Below are 17,773 nucleotides of genomic sequence, written 5' to 3'. Positions count from 1 at the left end.
TTGAATACATATATTTAGAACTTTATAAACAAAGTGCCCAACCATAGCTTAGAGTGTCACAGAAAATAAGATTTACTTACCCCAGGACACTCATCTACATGTTTGTAGAAAGCCAAACCAGTACTGAAACGAGAATCAGCAGAGGTAATGGTATACATAAGAGTATATCGTCGATCTGAAAAGGGAGGTAAGAGATGAATCTCTACGACCGATAACAGAGAACCTATGAAATAGACCCCATTCAAATAGGCAATACTCTCCTCACATCCCTCTGACATTCACTGCACGCTGAGAGGAAAACCGGGCTCCAACTTGCTGCGGAGCGCATATCAACGTAGAATCTAGCACAAACTTACTTCACCACCTCCATCGGAGGCAAAGTTTGTAAAAACTGAATTGTGGGTGTGGTGAGGGGTGTATTTATAGGCATTTTAAGGTTTGGGAAACTTTGCCCCTCCTGGTAGGAATGTATATCCCATACGTCACTAGCTCATGGACTCTTGCTAATTACATGAAAGAAACATAATTTATGTAAGAACTTACCTGATAAATTCATTTCTTTCATATTAGCAAGAGTCCATGAGCTAGTGACGTATGGGATATACATTCCTACCAGGAGGGGCAAAGTTTCCCAAACCTCAAAATGCCTATAAATACACCCCTCACCACACCCACAATTCAGTTTAACGAATAGCCAAGAAGTGGGGTGATAAGAAAAGAGCGAAAGCATCAAATAAGGAATTGGAATAATTGTGCTTTATACAAAAAAATCATAACCACCACAAAAAGGGTGGGCCTCATGGACTCTTGCTAATATGAAAGAAATGAATTTATCAGGTAAGTTCTTACATAAATTATGTTTTCTTTCATGTAATTAGCAAGAGTCCATGAGCTAGTGACGTATGGGATAATAAATACCCAAGATGTGGAACTTCCACACAAGAGTCACTAGAGAGGGAGGGATAAAATAAAGACAGCCAATTCCGCTGAAAAATTAATCCACTACCCAAATCAAAAAAGTTTCAATTTTTAGAATGAAAAAAACTGAAAATATAAGCAGAAGAATCAAACTGAAACAGCTGCCTGAAGTACCATTCTACCAAAACTGCTTCTAAAGAAGAGAAAACATCAAAATGGTAGAACATAGTAAAAGTATGCAAAGAAGACTAAGTCATTGCTTTGCAAATCTGATCAACAGAAGCTTCATTCTTAAAAAGCCCAGGAAGTAGAAACTTACCTAGTAGAATGAGCCGTAATCCTCCGAGGCGGGAATCCACCCGACTCCAAATAAGCATGACGAATCAAAAGTTTAAGCAAGATGCCAAATAAATGGCAGAAGCCTTTTGACCTTCCTAACACCAGAAAAGATATCAAATAGACTAGAAGACTATCTGAAATCTGAATAGCTTCAACATAAGATTTCAACTCTTACCATATCCAAAGAATGTAAGAATCTTACCAAAGAAGTCTTAGGAAAAGACAATAATTCCTCCCTAATGTTGATAGAAATCACAACTTTAGGTAAGAATTGAAATGAGAATAGCAAAAACCACCTTATCCTGATGAAAAAAATCCGAAAAAGGAGACTCACAAGAAAGAACAGATAATTAAAAATTGTTCTAGCTGAAGAGATGTCTAAAAAGAACAATACTTTCCATGAAAGTAAAAAATGTCTAGAGAAAACTTATTCTTAAATAGAAGAGCCTGTAAAGCCTTTAGAACCAAATTAAAACTCCAAGGAGGAGACATTGGCTTAATGACAGGTTTGATAAGAACCAAAGCATGAACAAAATAATGAACAACAGGAAGGAACACTGCCTTACCCTGATGAAAAATCAGAAAAGGAGATCCACAAGAAAGAGCAGAAAACTCAGAAACTCTTCTAGCAGAAGAGATAACCAAAAGGAACAATACTTTCCAAGAAAGTAATTTAATGTCCAGAGAACGCAAAGGTTCAAACGGAGGAGCCTGTAAAGCCCTCAGTACCAAATTGAGACTCCAAGGAGGAGATATTGACTTAATGACAGGCTTGATACAAACCAAAGCCTGTACAAAACAATGAATATCAGAATGAACAGCAATCTTTCTGTGAAAAAGAACAGAAAGAGTAGAGATTTGTCCTTTCAAAGAACTTGCAGACAAAACCTTATCTAAACCAACCTGAAAAATTGTAAAATTCTAGAAATTCTAGGAATTCTAAAAGAATGCCATAAGAATTTATGAGAAGAACACCAAGAAATGTAAGTCTTCCAAACTCGATAATAAATCTTTCTAGAGACAGATTTACAAACCTGTAACATAGTATTAATCACTGAGTCAGAGAAACCTCTAAGACTAAGAATCAAATGTTCAATCTCCATACCTTCAAATTAAATGATTTGAGATCCTGATGGAAAAATGGGCCTTGAGATAGAAGGTCTGGTCTTAACGGAAATGTCCAAGGTTGGCAACTGGCCATCCGAATGAGATCCGCATACCAAAACCTGTGAGGCCATGCTGGAACCACCAGCAGTACAAACAAATGCTCCATTAGAATTTTGGAAGAACTAGAGGTGGAAGATATAGACAGAATGATAATTCCAAGGAAGTGTCAATGCATACGCTACTTCCGCCTGAGGATCCCCGGACCTGAAATAGGCCCCTGGGAAGTTCCTTGTTAAGACGAGAGGCCAACAGATCTATTTCTGGAAGCCCTCACATCTGAAAAATTGAAAAACATATCTGGGTAAAGACCATTCTCCCGGATGTAAAGCTTGATTAACAGAGATAATCCGCTTCCCAAACGTCAATACCTGGGAAAAGGACCCCAGAATTTAGATAGGAGCTGGATTTAGCCCAAGCAAATATCTGAGATACTTTTGTCACAGTCTAAAGACTGATAGTCACACCCTGATGATTGACATACACCACAGATGTGATAATGTCTGAAAAAAACAATAAACGTCTCTTCTTCAAAAGAAATCAACTGAAGAACTCTGGGAATGCACGGAGTTCCAAAATATCAAATGGTAATCTCGCCTCCTGAGATTTCCAAACCCCTTGTGCTGACAGAGAACCTCAGACAGCCTCCCAACCTAAAAGACTCGCATCTATAGAGATCATGGTCCAGATTGAAAGAATCGAAGAGACCTGTAGAACTAAATGATGGTGATCTTAACCACCGAATCAAAGATAGATAAACATAGAATTCGAAGATTTAAAAAGTGAAATCCTAGAATCCCTGCACCATTATTCAGCATAAAAAACTGGAAGGTTTTCTATGAAAATGAACAAAGAGAATTGAATCCAATGCTGCAGCCATAAGACCTAAATTTCCATGCATATATAGCAACTGAAGGAAAAAATAGAGACTGAAGGTACCGACAGACAAAACCCAATAAAAAAGTCACTTGTCTGTTAGAGACAAAGACAGTGACACAATCTATCTGGAAACCTAAAAAAGGTGACCCTTGTGTGAGGAATCAAGATCTTTTGATAAAAAGATCCTCTAACCATGTCTTGAAAAAACAAAGTTGAATCATATGAGATTCCGTAGTCTCAGAAAATAAAAATAATCTGAATGAAAACAGAAAATGAAGATATGCATCTATTGTATCTAATGAAAACAAATAATGCTATCACTGACCAAAAAAAGGCAGAATAGACCATATAAATACCAATCTAAAAGATGGTACATAATAAAAAGATTTTCTATCTTTGGAACAATGAATAGTTTTGAATAAAAACCCCAAAACCCAGTTCCTAAAAATGGAACTGGAATAAATACCCCAGAAGATTCCAGATCTGAGCAGCACTTGAGCCCCAACAGGTGATCAGCCGCACTGCAACATTACCCAAAATATATAGGAAAATGTTAGCCTTACTGGAATATAATAGAGAGAAAAAGACTTCTCATAGACGGTTTAACTCTAAATTTTATTCTGTACCAAAATCTAAGAAATTTGGACTGAATAGAACCAAAATACTTCCAATTAAAAACATGTTACTTGGATAAGAATTAGAATTTTGTTCCTTAGTAAGAACAACCAAACTAAAATAAGCTTAAAGTTTTAGTCTTAGAACTCAATCTTGAAGCCCAGAGTAACAGTTAAGAATTGAATCCAAAATGAACCAAATAATTGATTATCTTGGAAAAAAAGAAATAAGGATTTTTTAGAAATCACAAAATTCTTCTAGCTAAAAACAGCTAAATACATAGATTAAAATCTCATTTGTGAAAATATTCAATAAAATGAAGATACAAATGAAATTATTAGCATGTTAATCCAGTTAAAAGACCAGTCAACACACCAGACTTGCATAAACAAATACAAGACAACAAGACAAATGCAACAGCACTCAGTCTAACCTCAAATGAGCAGTAGACTTTGTCCCTTAACAATGCTAAATAAAAACATAATCTGATACTTGATTTTAAAGTAAACAGAAAAAATGAAGCAATTGCAACATCATTCAAATAAAACACAGGTCCAAGAAAAATACCTGAAAAATAATTTTCCTTAAATAGGATACAACCATTTAAAGGAAAAATAAATACTATTTTGCTATAGAAACAATAGCATAATTAGCAGGAGTAGAGATAGCCCCATTAAATTGGAGAACCATCAAAATTGAAATGAACTGCCAGCAAAGAATATAATTTAAAACCTTTAAAGAAGGAATAAAAGAAAATTCCCAGCCTATTCCATTCCCTAGTATGAGGAACTGGAAAAAAACCTCTGAAAATACAGAAGAATAAATAAGCAGAAATAAAATGTTAGTTAGTCTTGAAAGAACTAATTACCTTAATATCCAAAATAATCAACACCTTTTCAACAAAGAACAAATGTACTTTAAAAATAAAAAAGTGGATTTGATAGTGTCAATATCTGATGAAGAAAATTCTGAAATGAGAAAAAACATCATCAGAGAAGGATAAATCATTATGTAGTTGGTCATTTGAAACTTCAATAATTAAAAAAAGAAGTTTGAAAAAGACCTAAAATTTTTTATTATAAAGGCACGATGTCAGACAAAGCCTTTAAAATAGAATCAGAAAAATATTCTTATAAATCTTCTACGTAATTCTTGTACATAAGATGTAAAAAGAATAGCAAATATATAAAGCATAAATACTAACGGATTCTGCATGTAAAAGTTTATCATGATAACATTACAAACCATAGCTAAAGAAAAAACATTCATAACATTTTTAAAATAAATGAACTTAGCTTTGGTAGGACTGAACTTCAGTCAAAAGGAATTCCTTAGAACGATTTTGAAACAGGAACAGTGAAATCTTGCAATATGTAATAGAAAAAAAACATAATTTATGTAAGAACTTACCTGATAAATTCATTTCTTTCATATTAGCAAGAGTCCATGAGCTAGTGACGTATGGGATATACATTCCTACCAGGAGGGGCAAAGTTTCCCAAACCTCAAAATGCCTATAAATACACCCCTCACCACACCCACAATTCAGTTTAACGAATAGCCAAGAAGTGGGGTGATAAAAAAGTGCGAAAGCATATAAAATAAGGAATTGGAATAATTGTGCTTTATACAAAATCATAACCACCACAAAAAAAGGGCGGGCCTCATGGACTCTTGCTAATATGAAAGAAATGAATTTATCAGGTAAGTTCTTACATAAATTATGTTTTCTTTCATGTAATTAGCAAGAGTCCATGAGCTAGTGACGTATGGGATAATGATTACCCAAGATGTGGATCTTCCACACAAGAGTCACTAGAGAGGGAGGGATAAAATAAAGACAGCCAATTCCTGCTGAAAATAATCCACACCCAAAATAAAGTTTAATGAAAAACATAAGCAGAAGATTCAAACTGAAACCGCTGCCTGAAGTACTTTTCTACCAAAAACTGCTTCAGAAGAAGAAAATACATCAAAATGGTAGAATTTAGTAAAAGTATGCAAAGAGGACCAAGTTGCTGCTTTGCAAATCTGATCAACCGAAGCTTCATTCCTAAACGCCCAGGAAGTAGAAACTGACCTAGTAGAATGAGCTGTAATCCTCTGAGGCGAAGTTTTACCCGACTCAACATAGGCAAGATGAATTAAAGATTTCAACCAAGATGCCAAAGAAATGGCAGAAGCTTTCTGGCCTTTTCTAGCACTGGAAAAAATAACAAATAGACTAGAAGTCTTTCGGAAAGACTTAGTAGCTTCAACATAATATTTCAAAGCTCTAACAACATCCAAAGAATGCAACGATTTCTCCTTAGAATTCTTAGGATTAGGACATAATGAAGGAACCACAATTTCTCTACTAATGTTGTTGGAATTCACAACTTTAGGTAAAAATTCAAAAGAAGTTCGCAACACCGCCTTATCCTGATGAAAAATCAGAAAAGGAGACTCACAAGAAAGAGCAGATAATTCAGAAACTCTTCTGGCAGAAGAGATGGCCAAAAGGAACAAAACTTTCCAAGAAAGTAATTTAATGTCCAATGAATGCATAGGTTCAAACGGAGGAGCTTGAAGAGCTCCCAGAACAAAATTCAAACTCCAAGGAGGAGAAATTGACTTAATGACAGGTTTTATACGAACCAAAGCTTGTACAAAACAATGAATATCAGGAAGAATAGCAATCTTTCTGTGAAAAAGAACAGAAAGAGCAGAGATTTGACCTTTCAAGGAACTTGCGGACAAACCCTTATCTAAACCATCCTGAAGAAACTGTAAAATTCTCGGTATTCTAAAAGAATGCCAAGAAAAATGATGAGAAAGACACCAAGAAATATAAGTCTTCCAGACTCTATAATATATCTCTCTAGATACAGATTTACGAGCCTGTAACATAGTATTAATCACAGAGTCAGAGAAACCTCTTTGACCAAGAATCAAGCGTTCAATCTCCATACCTTTAAATTTAAGGATTTCAGATCCTGATGGAAAAAAGGACCTTGTGACAGAAGGTCTGGTCTTAACGGAAGAGTCCACGGTTAGCAAGAGGCCATCCGGACAAGATCCGCATACCAAAACCTGTGAGGCCATGCCGGAGCTACCAGCAGAACAAATGAGCATTCCTTCAGAATCTTGGAGATTACTCTTGGAAGAAGAACTAGAGGCGGAAAGATATAAGCAGGATGATACTTCCAAGGAAGTGATAATGCATCCACTGCCTCCGCCTGAGGATCCCGGGATCTGGACAGATACCTGGGAAGTTTCTTGTTTAGATGAGACGCCATCAGATCTATTTCTGGAAGTTCCCACATTTGAACAATCTGAAGAAATACCTCTGGGTGAAGAGACCATTCGCCCGGATGCAACGTTTGGCGACTGAGATAATCCGCTTCCCAATTGTCTATACCTGGGATATGAACCGCAGAGATTAGACAGGAGCTGGATTCCGCCCAAACCAAAATTCGAGATACTTCTTTCATAGCCAGAGGACTGTGAGTCCCTCCTTGATGATTGATGTATGCCACAGTTGTGACATTGTCTGTCTGAAAACAAATGAACGATTCTCTCTTCAGAAGAGGCCAAAACTGAAGAGCTCTGAAAATTGAACGGAGTTCCAAAATATTGATCGGTAATCTCACCTCCTGAGATTCCCAAACTCCTTGTGCCGTCAGAGATCCCCACACAGCTCCCCAACCTGAGAGACTTGCATCTGTTGAAATTACAGTCCAGGTCGGAAGCACAAAAGAAGCCCCCTGAATTAAACGATGGTGATCTGTCCACCACGTTAGAGAGTGTCGAACAATCGGTTTTAAAGATATTAATTGAGATATCTTTGTGTAATCCTTGCACCATTGATTCAGCATACAGAGCTGAAGAGGTCGCATGTGAAAACGAGCAAAGGGGATCGCGTCCGATGCAGCAGTCATAAGACCTAGAATTTCCATGCATAAGGCTACCGAAGGGAATGATTGTGACTGAAGGTTTCGACAAGCTGAAATCAATTTTAGACGTATCTTGTCTGTTAAAGACAGAGTCATGGACACTGAATCTATCTGGAAACCCAGAAAAGTTACCCTTGTCTGAGGAATCAATGAACTTTTTGGTAAATTGATCCTCCAACCATGATCTTGAAGAAACAACACAAGTCGATTCGTATGAGATTCTGCTAAATGTAAAGACTGAGCAAGTACCAAGATATCGTCCAAATAAGGAAATACCACAATACCCTGTTCTCTGATTACAGACAGAAGGGCACCGAGAACCTTTGTAAAAATTCTTGGAGCTGTAGCTAGGCCAAATGGCAGAGCCACAAACTGGTAATGCTTGTCCAGAAAAGAGAATCTCAGGAACTGATAATGATCTGGATGAATCGGAATATGCAGATATGCATCCTGTAAATCTATTGTGGACATATAATGCCCTTGCTGAACAAAAGGCAAGATAGTCCTTACAGTTACCATCTTGAACGTTGGTATCCTTACATAACGATTCAATATTTTTAGATCCAGAACTGGTCTGAAGGAATTCTCCTTCTTTGGTACAATGAAGAGATTTGAATAAAACCCCATCCCCTGTTCCGGAACTGGAACTGGCATAATTACTCCAGCCAACTCTAGATCTGAAACACAATTCAGAAATGCTTGAGCTTTCACTGGATTTACTGGGACACGGGAAAGAAAAAATCTCTTTGCAGGAGGTCTCATCTTGAAACCAATTCTGTACCCTTCTGAAACAATGTTCTGAATCCAAAGATTGTGAACAGAATTGATCCAAATTTCTTTGAAAAAACGTAACCTGCCCCCTACCAGCTGAGCTGGAATGAGGGCCGCACCTTCATGTGGACTTAGAAGCAGGCTTTGCCTTTCTAGCAGGCTTGGATTTATTCCAGACCGGAGATGGTTTCCAAACTGAAACTGCTCCTGAGGATGAAGGATTAGGCTTTTGTTCTTTGTTGAAACGAAAGGAACGAAAACGATTATTAGCCCTGTTTTTACCCTTAGATTTTTTATCCTGTGGTAAAAAAGTTCCTTTCCCACCAGTAACAGTTGAGATAATAGAATCCAACTGAGAACCAAATAATTTGTTACCCTGGAAAGAAATGGAAAGTAGAGTTGATTTAGAAGCCATATCAGCATTCCAAGTCTTAAGCCATAAAGCTCTTCTAGCTAAAATAGCTAGAGACATAAACCTGACATCAACTCTGATAATATCAAAAATGGCATCACAGATAAAATTATTAGCATGCTGAAGAAGAATAATAATATCATGAGAATCATGATCTGTTACTTGTTGCGCTAAAGTTTCCAACCAAAAAGTTGAAGCTGCAGCAACATCAGCCAATGATATAGCAGGTCTAAGAAGATTACCTGAACACAGATAAGCTTTTCTTAGAAAGGATTCAATTTTCCTATCTAAAGGATCCTTAAACGAAGTACCATCTGAAGTAGGAATAGTAGTACGTTTAGCAAGGGTAGAAATAGCCCCATCAACTTTAGGGATTTTGTCCCAAAATTCTAATCTGTCAGACGGCACAGGATATAATTGCTTAAAACGTTTAGAAGGAGTAAATGAATTACCCAATTTATCCCATTCTTTGGAAATTACTGCAGAAATAGCATTAGGAACAGGAAAAACTTCTGGAATAACCACAGGAGATTTAAATACCTTATCTAAACGTTTAGAATTAGTATCAAGAGGACCAGAATCCTCTATTTCTAAAGCAATTAGTACTTCCATTTTAAATAAATATGAAGATTTATCAGCATCAATCTCTGAGACAGAATCCTCTGAACCGGAAGAGTCATCAGAATCAGAATGATGATGTTCATTTAAAAATTCATCTGTAGGGAGAGAAGTTTTAAAAGATTTTTTACGTTTACTAGAAGGAGAAATAACAGACAAAGCCTTCTTGATGGATTCAGAAACAAAATCTCTTATGTTATCAGGAACATTCTGCACCTTAGATGTTGAAGGAACTGCAACAGGCAATGGTACTTTACTAAAGGAAATATTATCTGCATTAACAAGTTTGTCATGACAATTAATACAAACAACAGCCGGAGGAATAGCTACCAAAAGTTTACAGCAGATACACTTAGCTTTGGTAGATCCAGCACTAGACAGCGATTTTCCTGTAGTATCTTCTGACTCAGATGCAACGTGAGACATCTTGCAATATGTAAGAGAAAAAACAACATATAAAGCAAAATTGATCAAATTCCTTAAATGACAGTTTCAGGAATGGGAAAAAATGCCAAAGAACAAGCTTCTAGCAACCAGAAGCAATGAAAAATGAGACTTAAATAATGTGGAGACAAAAGCGACGCCCATATTTTTTAGCGCCAAATAAGACGCCCACATTATTTGGCGCCTAAATGCTTTTGGCGCCAAAAATGACGCCACATCCGGAACGCCGACATTCTTGGCGCAAAATAACGTCAAAAAATGACGCAACTTCCGGCGACACGTATGACGCCGGAAACGGAAAATAAGTTTTGCGCCAAAAAAGTCAGCGCCAAGAATGACGCAATAAAATGAAGCATTTTCAGCCCCCGCGAGCCTAACAGCCCACAGGGAAAAAAGAGTCAAATTTTTGAAGGTAAGAAAAAATGAATAATTCAAATGCATAATCCCAAATATGAAACTGACTGTCTGAAAAATAAGGAAAGTTGAACATTCTGAGTCAAGGCAAAAAAATGTTTGAATACATATATTTAGAACTTTATAAACAAAGTGCCCAACCATAGCTTAGAGTGTCACAGAAAATAAGATTTACTTACCCCAGGACACTCATCTACATGTTTGTAGAAAGCCAAACCAGTACTGAAACGAGAATCAGTAGAGGAAATGGTATATATAAGAGTATATCGTCGATCTGAAAAGGGAGGTAAGAGATGAATCTCTATGACCGATAACAGAGAACCTATGAAATAGACCCCGTAGAAGGAGATCACTGCATTCAAATAGGCAATACTCTCCTCACATCCCTCTGACATTCACTGCACGCTGAGAGGAAAACCGGGCTCCAACTTGCTGCGGAGCGCATATCAACGTAGAATCTAGCACAAACTTACTTCACCACCTCCATCGGAGGCAAAGTTTGTAAAACTGAATTGTGGGTGTGGTGAGGGGTGTATTTATAGGCATTTTGAGGTTTGGGAAAATTTGCCCCTCCTGGTAGGAATGTATATCCCATACGTTACTAGCTCATGGACTCTTGCTAATTACATGAAAGAAAAAAACAATATTTAAAGCAAAATTATCAAATTCCTTAAATGACAGTTTCAGGAATGGGAAAAGAAATGCAAAATAATAAGCTTCTAAAAACCAGAAGCAATAAAAAAGTGAAATTTAAATAACCACATTTTTTGGCGCCAAAAATGATGCACACATTATTGGCGCTAAATACAACGCCCATATTCTTTGGCGCCAAGTATGACGCCACATCCTCTGACGCCGAAACCGACGCCCACATTTTTTGGCGGGAAAAAAATGTCTGAATACACATGCGTAAAAAAATGACGTTTACAGAATACAACTTCCGGCGTCAACTACGGCGCCGGAAATGACAAAAATTTTTGCGCCAAAAAAGTCTGCACCAAGAATGACGCAATAAAAAGCAACATTTTCTGCCCCCGCGAGCCTAACAGCACGCAGGGAAAATGGTCAATTGAGAATTTTCAAGGTAATGAAAAATAAATTGAATTAAAATGCATTATCCCAAATAATGAAACTGACAGTCTGAATTATAAAGGAATACTGATTATCCTGAATCATGGCAAATATAAGTTTAAAGACATATATTTAGAACTTTACATATAAAGTGCCCAACCATAGCTTAGAGTGTCACAAAAATAAGATTTACTTACCCCAGGACACTCATCTACATATAGCAGATAGCCAAACCAGTACTGAAACGAAAATCAGTAGAGGTAATGGTATATAAGAGTATATCGTCGATCTGAAAAGGGAGGTAAGAGATGAGAACCTATGAAATAGATCCCGTAGAAGGAGACCATGGTATTACAATAGGCAATACTCTTTTCACATCCCTCTGACATTCACTGCACTCTGAGAGGAAAACCGGGCTCCAGCCTGCTGCAAAGTGCATATCAACGAAGAATCTAGCACAAACTTACCACCAAATTCACCACCTCCACGGGAGGCAAAGTTTGTAAAACTGAATTGTGGGTGTGGTGAGGGGTGTATTTATAGGCATTTTGAGGTTTGGGAAACTTTGCCCCTCCTGGTAGGAATGTATATCCCATACGTCACTAGCTCATGGACTCTTGCTAATTACATGAAAGAAAATAGCATCAGGAACTGGAAAAACCTCAGGAATAACCACAGGAGGTTTATAAACGGAATTTAAACATTTACTAGTTTTAATATCAAGAGGATTAGTCTCCTTAATATCCAATATAATCAACACTTCTTTAACAAAGAACAAATGTAATCCATTTTAAATAAATAAGTAGATTTGTCAGTGTTAATATCTGAGTAAGGATCTTCTGAATCAGATAGATCCTCATCAGAGGAGGATAATTGAGTATGTTGTCGGCCATTTGAAATTTCATCAACTTTGAGAAGTTTTAAAAGACCTTTACATTTATTAGAAGTCGGAATGGCAGACAAAGCATTCTGAATAGAATCAGCAATAAATTCTTAAAAATTCACAGGTATATCTTGTACATTAGATGTTAAAGGAACAACAACAGGCAATGTACTATTACTGGTGGACACATTCTCTGCATGTAAAAGTTTATCATGACAACTTATTACAAACCACAGCTGGAGATATAATCTCCACAAGATTACAACAAATGTACTTAGCTTTGGTAGAACTGTTATCAGTCAGCAGGGTTCCAAAAGTGATTTCTGAGACAGGATCAGATTCAGACATCTTGCAAACGTAAGAGAAAAAACAACATATAAAGCAAAATTATCAATTTCCTTATATGGCAGTTTCAGGAATAGGAAAAAATGCTAACAGCATAGCCCTCTGATAGAGAAAAAAGGCAAAAGGCATATAGGAATGGGGTTTAAAATAATGAAAATATTTGGACCAAACAGAGAAACATTTTTGGCTCTAACAACATCCGGAAATGACACACTCGAGTCATTGAAGACGCAACCTTGGGAAATTACAAATCGAACGTAACCTTGCGCCAAAAATGACCAAATATACTTTTGCATTTCACGCCCTCGCGAGCCCAATTCTGCCCGCGAATTTAAAATGACAGTCAATTAAAAAAAGACTATACCCCAGGTAAGAAATACATTTTTCCTAAAAAATGCATTTCTCAGATATGAAACTGACAGTCTGCAAAAGGAAATACACTGAAACCTGAATCATGGCAAATATAAGTACTATAAATATATTTAGAACTTTATATAAATACATAAAGTGCCAAACCATAGCTGAGAGTGCCTTAAGTAATGAAAACATACTTACCAAAAGACACCATCCACATATAGATAGCCAAACCAGTACTGAAACGGTTATCAGTAGAGGTAATGGAATATGAGAGTATATCGTCAATCTGAAAAGGGAGGTAGGAGATGAATCTCTATGACCGATAACAGAGAACCTATGAAATATATAGGTGATACTCCCTTCACATCCCTCTGACATTCATGAGAGGAATCAGGCTTCAAAATGCTGAGAAGCGCATATCAACATAGAAATCTTAGTACAAACTTACTTTACCACCTCCATAGGAGGCAAAGTTTGTAAAACTGAATTGTGGATGTAGTGAGGGGTGTATTTATAGGCATTTTGAGGATTGGGAAACTTTGCCCCTCCTGGTAGGATTGCATATCGCATACATCACTAGCTCATGGACTCTTGCCAATTACATGAAAGAAAGATTGCTTAGAAAAAATATTTTCCCTATAACTTAAAGTACATGTGGGACAGAAAGGGATTGGTGGTTCCACATTAGCCTCCAAACACAAGGAGCAAGAAACATTTTGTAAGGCCCCTTGGTCCATACTTGTTCACAATTGATCTTTAAATCAAATAAAAATCTTAAACTCAAAAGACGTTACTGTCTCTTTAATTTCAAAAAGACACTTTTTTTTTTAATCTTAAGGCCTACAAAGTTATCTTTACTACCAGTATAAGGCCCAAAAAAGAAAAGACACCCCTGCACCACAGCAACCGAGCTGAGGTGCTCGTACCTGACCGGAAAAACCGGGTGTCTGTGTATACGCTCAGCACTGCAGAAAACAAATTAAATCCATTGCGCTGCAGAAGATCAAGAACGCTACAGCAGAAATTTCCTCACCGGTGCTAGAAACGCATGCTCTATTTCGGACCATGCGTCTCTAGACAACACCACAGGAAAAAGGATATGAGTAACTTCCTAACCAAAGCACAAGTGAATTGGCGCGAACCCGTAAGCCCCGGCCATTGTGGGCGTTTATATTTCTAAGTAAAACTCCATTCCATTTTACCCAAGTACGATATCATTGAACAAAGGATACTTGATTTACAGTGTGAACCACCAAGCAATGATCCTCAGCCCCAGGGCATGCACATAAATGCTGTCCCAATACCTCTCTACACTAGGAGGGCTTTTAATGTCCCAATAAAAGTGCTTCTAGTACTCCTATTGCACTTAATTAAATTATAATGGCGTGCTTACTCCATCCTGGGTCCCCCCAGAAAATATATAAAGTAGCACTTAACTTAACTTCTGCCTGACAGCTAGGCAGCTCACAGGCTTAAGAGGTCCTCTCCCTCCCATTGGCCTGTGGAGAAAAAGCATGCTGAGTAATCTTCTTCACAGACTAAGGCCTACAGGGCAGCAAGAATATATGGGAGGCGCAGTGAGAATTATGTCCCACAAGTTCCCATTGCTCTAAAGCCACCAAAGCTCTACTGAGAGACTGATATGGACTATGGCTACACCCAAGAACAAAGCAGCACAATCTTGCACTACTTTAAAAATAATAAACTCTTGATTGAAGAATCTAATCTAACACCTCACTTTACCACTTCCTATCACTAACATAGGCAAAGAGAATGACTGGAGTGGGAGGGAAGGGAGGAGCTATTTAACAGCTCTGCTGTGGTGCTCTTTGTCTCCTCCTGCTGACCAGGAGGTGAATATCCCATTAGTAATTACTATGATCCGTGGACTTGTGTCTTAAAAAAGAAATAAAGTTAACCAAACAAGCATGTCTTTACAAACAGGGATGTATAGAGACATTAAAGTGGAGAATGTGACATGCAGGTCTTGAGATATCAAAGCAAACTTGTACAGTATAAATATAGCTATCAAAGCTGACCAACAAGTTTTAGTTATAAGCAATATAAGTCAGTACCAGAGGAACAAAGAGAGAAGAGGGAAAACCATCACAGGAAACCCAGTAAATATCTTGAGCACAAAGACCTCATAATCACTATATATCATTTATCTCCGATATGAGTTTAATATCTTTATTATTACAATCACATTTATCACATTTACACTACAATATTTTTGGTTTGTGTTGCAACACAAACCTGTAACATTTATTATTTATAGATTGATTTTTATCTTTATAATAATATATATTCTTAGCTACAACTTTGGTCAATCCAACTATACACATTAGCACTGAATTGTAGTTATCCATTAGCTCATTTTATACTATGTTAGATTTTATATTCGTAAACATATTTTTCTTATCATGTTAGTATTTTTTCACATAGATTCATTCTATCCCGTAGTCATATTGCACAATATAATTCACACATTCTTTTTATATTTCATATATGCTTAAATTATATCTGTTCATAGTTTATTTTTTTCATTCACAGGATAGATACACGGTTAGTATCATGCTCTTATAAATCTCACAGTTGTTACTGACCTTTTCAGTTATATTTGTATTCTTTGGTTATTGAGTCTACTTTACATAGTCTGTTCATATTCACTAGCATCGGCCTGTTGTCCGTGATCTCAGTGGTTCATGCTGTTTATATAAGAGGCTCTCAGTGGCCGTATGTTCCACATTTTCTTTACTATATCTTTCACTTATGATCCGTTAGGGCAGTAACATTTTTATAAGATGTTATACCCACTGTTAGTTGTCCATACACTCACTTATATGTATCCTCTATAACAATAGTTCATATTCTGAAACGATACTATTTACATTATCAGCATTCACAAACTGATACACATTCGTGCTCTATAGCTTATTAATAGGATATAGCTATTGGCTGTCTTTTTACACACCCTCATAGATTATCTCCCTGATTGGTCTAGATAATTGGGGATTGTCATAACACGAACCTGTTGCTATTTTATAACATCTTACAATGTATTCTTTATTTTTATTTCAGTAACTTGTAAATTTAAGTGCGAAAGTTGCGGTGGCAGTGATATAGATTATAAGGAGTATATTTGCTACAACGAATATATGCGGAAGGTCTAAGAACATACAGCCATTGGCTTAGATTTACACACCTTCTTTAGTACAATTCTGATTGGCCGATTAATCTTACAACGCTTTAACATGAATATGCCGTTCTATTTAATATCTATAACATATATCCGGTTTGGTAAATTGGACAGTTTCTTGAATGCAACTAAGATATTCGGTCAAATATACATAATATTAGGAGCCCTGATATTCAAAGTAACACTTATGTTTGGTTCATATTTCAAAGTGGGCTATTGGTATATAAGATATGAATTTCACGCTGATAGTCTTGGTAGAGACACAGTGGACGCATAGAGCTATTCCCTTATTTAGGTTCCAGTTCAAGTTTTAATGTTTATAATGTATTCTGTGTTTCAACTTTGTATGATAATAATGTTACCATTTATTGTTTCTGTCTTTGTCAGTTTAATAGCTAGTGATAACACATCATATACATTTTTTATTACAAGCGTGTAATCTAATGAATTGCTTTAACACCTGTGTAACAGGGTGTAACCAGGGTGTAGCCTGCAATAACATTGGCTAACGGCTACATAAATAGGAGACTTCAGTCACATATCAGTATTACCTGCCTGAGGAAACAGCGTGGTTAGCGCTGAGAAACGCGTAGCGTGTTGTACTGATGATATTTGTTCATTTTAAATTTGTAAATTGTTTTTAAATACTTTTTTTTATAAAGTAATTTTTTATACTGGAGTCTCCTTTTCATCATTTACTGCCAGAAACATTGATCCTTTGGAGCAGAGAACAACCTTGGTCTATATGTGTGCTGGGCCACTACAATATACCCAGTATGCTTCACTTGCACTATAGTGCGCATTACACCTTGTGAGTATCCACCTGTTGGGAACAGCTAGTGGGTTGTATATACCTAATTGATCTGCACTAGGAGTTGACCTCTTTATCTTTCCCATTTTTCAAACAATCCTCAATAGGAATAGCGGTCCTCTTAGCTTAAGTGGAAATAGCTCCCTTTAGCTCAGGAAACGTCTGCCAAGTTTCCTTAATAGATTCTGCAATAGGAAACATCTTCCTAAAAATTGGAGAGGGGGGAAAGGAATACCAGGCTTCTCCCACTCCCGAGAAATAATTTCAGAAACACGATCTGGAACAGGAAAAACATCCACCACAGAAGGAACTTCAAAAAACTTGTTAAGTTTACTAGCCTTCTTGGGAGTAACTATGACCATAGAATCAGAGTAATCTAAATTAGCTAACACCTCCCTGAGTAACAAACGGAGGTGCTCCAGCTTAAATCTGAAAGAAACCACCTCAGAATCAGCCAAAAAAGACACACTATCTAGTCTGAAATCTCACCTTCAGACGCTACTGAAATATCATCTTCCTCAATCCTTTGAGAAGAAACATTAGACAGAGTTGCAACAGACTCAGAACCCCTTTTACGCTTACACTGTAACACAGGAAA

This window comes from Bombina bombina, chromosome 4 (assembly GCF_027579735.1).
Source record: "Bombina bombina isolate aBomBom1 chromosome 4, aBomBom1.pri, whole genome shotgun sequence".
NCBI classification, from domain to species: Eukaryota; Metazoa; Chordata; class Amphibia; order Anura; family Bombinatoridae; genus Bombina; species Bombina bombina.
The sequence above is the reverse complement of the archived record's forward strand: the minus strand, read 5'-3'. Positions refer to the sequence as shown.